Below are 7,663 nucleotides of genomic sequence, written 5' to 3' on the forward strand. Positions count from 1 at the left end.
CATGCCCAAAGTATGTCAGATAGAGCTTTAGAATCCTTGCCTCCAAGGAGCAGCCTGGTTTCATCCTCTCCATGACAAATCTGTTTGTTCCCCTAGCACTCCATGATATATTCAACTTTCTTCTCCAGCGACACAGCTCAAAGACATCAACTCTCTTCCTATCATTCCTACTCATTGTCCAGTTCTCCAATGCATAGCATGCAATTGTGAAGACTATGGCCCAGATCAGGTACACCTTAGTCTCTAGCCTGACATCATTGCTCTTCAGTACTCTGGAGAGGTCTTTGACAGTTGACTTTCCCAATGCAATTCATCTCTTCATTTCCTGGCCGTTGGTGCCAAGAGTGTTGACTGTGGAGCCAAGCAAACTGAAACAGTTAACTATCTCAATCTCTTCACCATCCATACTGATGCTGCCAATTGCTCCAGTGGTGAGAATCTTTGTTTTCTTGATGTTGAGCTTCAATCCATATTCTGCAGCAAGTGCTTCAACTCCTCCTCAGTTTCAGCAAAGAGGTGCTGATCTGCATCGTGTCATCTGCATTGTTATTGTTGTTAAGTGCCAATCGCATAGCGACCCTCTGAAGGAGAGTCCTTTCATCCTCTCTCCAGGTTTATAGGGTTTTCAGAGGCAAGCTATTATGGAAGTGGATGTCACTCCTCCTTTTAAGCTTGTTTTAATCTGGAAGCTCCACCCCGCTCTCTGTCCGCATTGGGTAGCCAACCATTAACGCATTTGACACATCAGTGTCACGGTGTTCAGCCTCACAGCAACCAAGAGTGAACGCGGTATGGCAACTTGTACACCAGGGCTATACGACCTAGAGGAATGTCTGAACAAAAACAATGAAAGACTGGACTGAGGGCCGCGGATTAAAAGTCACCCACCTTTGGCTTGGTAGCATCGCTTTCAGTCCACTGTGTCAGCTGATCTCTCTCTCTATGTTGATATTACTGTTAAGTGCCATCGAGTTGCAGGCACCCTATGAAGGAGAGTCCTCAACGCTTGGTGCCTTTCATCCTCTTTCCAGGTTCATAGGGTTTCATCTGCATTAGAAAACAAATATTCCATCATTAAGAAGATCATCATTCTAGCCAACTATCATCAGGGGAGAATTTTGGCATAATATTGCCTGACCTTCCCTTTTTCTAATAAAAGCTAAAATCATATTATTTTTGTTTTGTTTTATTTTAATAAATCATGTGATTTAAATATTGGCATTGACATCAGTTGAGAAAAATTAGCCAAGACTTGGAAATAAATAAAAATAATAACAACAATTAATTTCAATTTTATCCTAGAGCAGGCTCTAAAAGTGTGCTCCCTGGCCTCCAGCATCAGGCTCATCAGAGAAGACCTTTGTGGCCTGGGAATCCTGCATTGGGTGCTTCAACAAGCCCTCTGGGTGAGACCTGTTTGAGCTCTAGTTTTGTGGGTTGGTTATTTTTTTTATTCTCTGGGAACAGTTTTATTGATATATTACTTATATACTACAGAAGAGTGGGAGAAGAATGGGGAATTTCCTCCCATGTCAGCTATGAGTCAGTTCTGACTCTATGGTACTCAACAACAACAACATATTATATAATGTACCCCTTTCTAAAAAAATATTTTATTAAGCTTAAGTTAAAGAATTTTTACCAAGAAGTTAAGAAGGGTGGGTGTCAAAGTATACTCTATCTCCATACCTGTTCAATCTGTATGCTGAGCAAATTATTCAAGAATCTGGACTCTATGAAGAAGAATGTAGCATCAAAATCGGATGGAGACTCATCAATAACCTATGTGATACCGATGACACAACCTTGTTTGCTGAAAGTGAGGAAGACTTGAAGCACTTGTTGCAGAAGATCAAGAGATGCAGCCTTTATAATGCATTGCATCTCAGTGTCAAGAAAACAAAGATTTTTACCATTGGACAGATAGGCAACATCATGATGGATGGAGAAGAGATTGAAACTGTCAACAACTACAGTTTACTTGGATCGCTAGTTAACATCCTTGGTACCAGCAGTTAGGAAATAAGGAGACTCTGCAGTTAGGGACCTCTCCAAATTATTGAGGAGCAATTATGTCAGTATGAAGATTTAAAGTGTGTCTGATTCAGGACATAGTCTTTCTGATCACTTGCTATGAAGCTGAGAGCTGGACAATGAATAAGGATTATAGAATTGATGCCTTTGAGCTGTGTTTGGAGAAGAACAGTGAACAACCACATCCCATGGACAGCCAAAAGAACAAACAAATATATATTGGAGAGAGTACAGCCAGAGTTCTCTTTGAAGACAAGGATGATGAGGCTTTGCCTCACATACTTTGGTCATGTTAATAGGAAGAGTTATTCCTTGGTGAAAGACATGATCTTTGGAAGGTTAGAGGGTGAGAAAAGGAGAGGAAGACCCTCAACCAGGTATATTGACACAGTGACTGCCCAATGGGCTGTAGGGTGTCAGGAAGTGTGAGAATGGCACAGGATAGGATAGGGTTCAGATCTGTTATTCAGAAGGTCACTGTGAGTTGTACTCAACTCGACGACAACTAACAACAACAATAACCAAGAAGTTCTCAGTGGCTGAGACAATTGTCTGACTCAGATTTGTTTGACTTATTGTTACTAGTGAAAAGGACTTGAAGCCATTGCTACAAGGACTTCAGCTTTCAGTATGGATTACTCTCAACAATAATCCAAAAAATCCAAAATCCAAACTTTGAGACCAATAGGCAACATCATGATAGAAGGAGATAAGATCGAAATGGTCAATGATATCATCTTACTTGGATTCACAAATAACAACCACCTTGGTACCAGCAGTCAGGGAATACAAAGTCATGTTATATAGGGAAAGTCTGCAGTCAAGAACCTTTCCAAAGTGCTAAAAAAGAGATTATCCGTTTAAAGACTAAGGTGCACCTGACCCATGTCATGATCTCTTCAATCACTTGCTACACATCTGAGAGTTGGACAGTGAATAAAGATGACAGAAAAAGAATCAATGACTTTGAGTTGTGGGGCTGGAGAACAGAACTAAATATCCCATGGACTTTCAAGAGAATGGACAAATAGGTCTTGGAGACAGTGTAGCCAGGATGGTCTTTAGAGGGAAGAATGGTGAAACTTCATCTCACATACTTTGGGCATATTGTTAGGAGGCAGCAGTCCTTAGCGGTAGACATCATGCTTGGAAAAGTGGAGAGTCCGTGAAGGAAGGGAAGACCCTCATCAGATAGATTAATACATCAGTGACTGTAGCAATGGGCTCTGGTGATGAAGAAGGCACATGAAAGGGCAGGGGTCAGATTTGTTGATCATAAATGGTCATTATGAGTTGTGTTCAGCTTGACAGCACCTAACAACAACAACAACAACAACAACAACAATAACAATCCAGGCTGTGAATCAAACAAGAGGAGATTGCTCATTTTTCTCCCTTGAAGTCAGTGATGGATTCCAATTGCCAAAGAAGCACTGCTTTTGGTTTAACAGTATAACTCCTATTGTTGTTGTTGTTGTTAGTGCCATCGAGTGGTTGGCAACTCATAGCGACCCTACAAACAAAAGTCCTCAACACTTGTGTGACTTTCATCCTTTCTCTAGGTTCATAGGGTTTCTGGAGGCAAGCTATTTAGGGAAGTGGATGCCGCTCCTGCTTCCAAGCTTGGACTTCTGTAAATAAAAAAAAACCGCACGATTCTTCTTGGTTATCATCTCTAATGCTAATCGTTACTAAGTTGATAGAGAACATGGTAAGTATGTGTTAGAAATGTGTTCCATAGACTTTTTCATGGTTGACCTTTCTTCCAAAGTGACTTTTGTTAGACTCCAGCCTTGGCCCTTTGAATTAGCAGGCAAGAGCACTAATCATTCCTCACAGAGGGTGTCCCACCAGACAAAAATACTTACAACTCTATTGGGAATAAAAGATAATTCTTTGCATGCTTTTGGTTTTCTACAAGTTACTATCTAACTTTGAAGAACTAGAAAACTCTAGTAAACAGTTGTTATTGTTGTTACTAATCAACTTACACACACTTGTTAATGAAATAAAAATGGACTCGATGCTTTACACTTGACTTTCAACTAAATCAAGAAAACCTACACTTCAGAATCCAACTGCTTCACACATGAGCCTCCAAACTAGCAATCAAGAAATAAAAGAATGTGTTGCATTGGGAAAATGCCCTGTCAAGGACCCCTACAGAAACAGAAATGGTGTCAGATTAAAGACTAAGTTGTGCCTGATCCAAACTGTGATCTTTCCAATTACTTGCTATGTATCTCAAAGTCGGTCAATGACTAAGGAAGAATTTGAGTGTGGTGTTGGAGAAAAATACTGAATATCCCGTGAACTGCCAAAAGAACAAGCATACCTGTGTTGAAGGAAATGTAACTAGAATGATTCCTAGTGGGAAGGATGGTAAAACGTCGTTTCATAATTTGTGTATTTTGTTGGAAGGGGCCAGTTGTGGGGAAAAGACATCCTGCTTGTAAAGGCGAAGGGTCAGGGAAAAAGCGTAAGACTCTCACCAGGACAGACTGACACAGTGACTGTAATATTGGGCTTAAGCATATCAGAGATGGTCAAGATGGCACAAGATAGGGTAGAGTTCATGTCCATTATTCATAGGGTTGGTATGTTGACTTAATGGCTCCTAATAACAACACAGGGTCACTATGACTCAGAATTGAAAATGGGTTGGGATTTTTTGTTTTGTTTGTTTTTGTTCTTAGCCATATAAAAAATGCCCTTTGCTATCAGTTTCTACTGTTTTTAAATTTATCTCCTTCTTCAAGGCTTAATTTAAAATCTCTTTATTCATGAAGTCTCCTGCAACCTCTCTTTATTCCAACTCTCTTTTTTCTGAGCTTCACCAATCATTAACATCTATCCCAAGAAAACTTTTTCTCACCTCCTGCCATTTATAAAACCAAGTTTCACTGACTGTTTCATAATAGTGCTTTTCAAACTTAAACTCCAACACAGACTGCTTGGCATCTTGTTAAAATGCAGCTTCAGTCTCAAGATGTTCTGGGTGGGGCCTGAGATTCGGCATTTCTAGCATGTTCCAGACAATGGCAATGCCACTAGTCAAAGGACTACACTCGAACTACCATGACTCTAGAAGTCAGGGTTCCCACTTGAACATCTCTCTATCTTTAGTGCAAGTCACAGTGCTTTGCATACAGTTGAATGAAGAATCCCTAGACCCACAAGTCCTTGGGTGTGTCTATGACTGCAAAATGTTACTGCTCTGAGATCACCCCCTGACCCTCAGATGAAACACCCATCCTAGAGATCTAGTTTTATCCCTCCTTTTCCCCTTGAATTGTGGTTTGACTGTGTGACCTTGATGAAGTCACTTAGCCTTTCAGAACGCTAATTTCCTGTTATGGTAAACTGGATCACTAACATTTAACTTGAAGAGCTTTTTGAAAGGATCAAATAAGATAATGCATATGAGGCTTCTTGGCAAAGTGCCCATCTCTGGAAAAGGTTGGCATAATCACTGAATCCCAATGAGGTGTTTGCAGGAAAAAACGCCTAGGGGAGTGGCCGCTAGCTGTGAAAGGGAAGCAGCTGCAAGAACAGGCTTCTAGGATGCATTTTGCGTCTTTATCCTTATTAAAAATATTTTTCCTGAGGTCAAGCAAAAGCTAATAGACATAGATGTCTCTTTAGCTGAGGGGAACCAAAAGGATACAAGTGTGTCATGCGTCTGAGGGTGGACTGACTTCAGTTCCGTTTTCTGAGTGAAAAGGAAGTGACGAGAAGACAAGCATAGATTTGGTTGGCAGGTTTGAAACTGGAACGTCTGGGGCATCTTGGGCCTGGATGAGCCCACAGTCACCTCAGTCAAGTCACATCTTCTCTTCAAGTCTCTATTTGCTAATCTGTGGAACCATCTGAGTAGCATAATGGTTACAGGCAATGACTCTGAAGTTACTTATATTTCAAATCCAGACTTTGCTTGCAACATGACAACTTCTGTTTTATGGTACATGAATTACCTTTACTCTTTTGTTGCCTAACCAATAAAGTAGAAAAATCTCTGTTCATGTCTCAGTTCTCATTTCCTTGAAGTATATTCTTAACAGTGCAATAATTAGGTCATGTAAGATTTCTAAGATCGGCTTTTTGAAGAAATACCAGAACTCAGCCTTATAAGGACAAATACTGTATAGGGCCATTGTTGTAAAAATAGAAAGATAACTAATAAGATGTGTATAAATGTCCAAAAGGGGAAGGAGAAAGGGGGCAGACAAAGTAAAATGGTTTCTTTTCAGACAAAGAAATCACTAAAATAGCAGAGGTTAGTGGTCAGATTGAGGGGTTGTGTATGAAAGAATAGTCACAAACTAGGAAAGAGGCAATGGGGACTCAGAAAAATGAAGTCATAATAGGCATAGCTCAATAGTAATTATATTGAATATAATGTAAATGAAGGATTGTATTAAAACATAATGTACATGAATCATTGCATGAAAATCTATAAAAAGTAGGAAAATCTATGTAATATATCTATATAGAAATATATATGCATTACATATCATGTTGTTGTTGTTGTTATGTGCCATCAAGTCACTTGCGACTCATAGTAACCCTATGTACAAGAGCTCTATACGCTCTTCTATCCTGTGCCAACCTAGCCATCTCAAATGCACTCATTCCCACCTCTCTAGTCACAGAATCAATCCATCTCACCAAAGGTCTTCCTCTCCTTCGCCGCCCCTCCACTCTACCAAACATGATGTCCCTCTCCAAGGACCAGTCCCTCCTTGCAACATGTGCAAAATATGTCAGACAAAGCTTCAGAATCCTTGACTCCAGGGAACATTCTGGCTTCACCCTCTCCAGGACAAACCTGTTTGTTCTCCTAGCAGTCCATGGTATATTCAACACTCTTCTCCAGCACCACAGCTCAAAGGCATCAATTCTCCTTCTATCATCCCTTGTCATGTCCAGCTCTCAGAGTGTAGCAAGTAATTTCAAAGACCATAGCCTGTATCAAGTGATGCACCTTAGTCTCCAGTCTAACATTGTTGCTCTTCAGTACTCTTGAGAGGCCCCTCACAGCTGACTTTCCCAATGCAATTCGTCTCTTGATTTCCTGGCTGCTGTTACCAAGAGTGTTGACCATGAAGCCAAGTAAACTAAAACTGATAACTATTTCAATCTCTTCACCATCCATACTGATGCTGCCAATTGGCCCAGTGGTTAGAATCTTTGTTTACTTGATGTTGAGCTTCAGTCCATATAGAAGGCTGTAGTCCTTGGTCTTCTGCAGCAAGCGCTTCAGGTCCTCCTCAGTTTCAGCAAGCTCTGGTGGCCTGGTGGCAGGAAGCTGCACTGCAATCCCAGAGGTATGTGGTAATATCATTATATATCATAGATATGTAATTTATCTATGTAGATATGTAGAGAATGTTTATGTAGCAAGGTATAACTATGTAATATAACTATGTAGAAAATAGATTTATGCAAGTTAACCACAGAATTCTCACCTCAGGTAACAAGAAAGGGAGCTCTGGTCACTTAGGGAGGAGGAATTATGCTGCCAACCTAAAGACACACAGTTTGAATCAAACAAGTGGTCCACAGAACAAAGATAAGCAATCTCTTCCCATGTCTCTAAAAACCTGCAGAAGGATCAGCTTGGGTTGGT

Source organism: Elephantulus edwardii, unplaced genomic scaffold (genome assembly GCF_000299155.1).
Source record: "Elephantulus edwardii isolate Elephantulus edwardi_28Jun2011 unplaced genomic scaffold, EleEdw1.0 scaffold00354, whole genome shotgun sequence".
In the NCBI taxonomy this organism is placed as follows: Eukaryota; Metazoa; Chordata; class Mammalia; order Macroscelidea; family Macroscelididae; genus Elephantulus; species Elephantulus edwardii.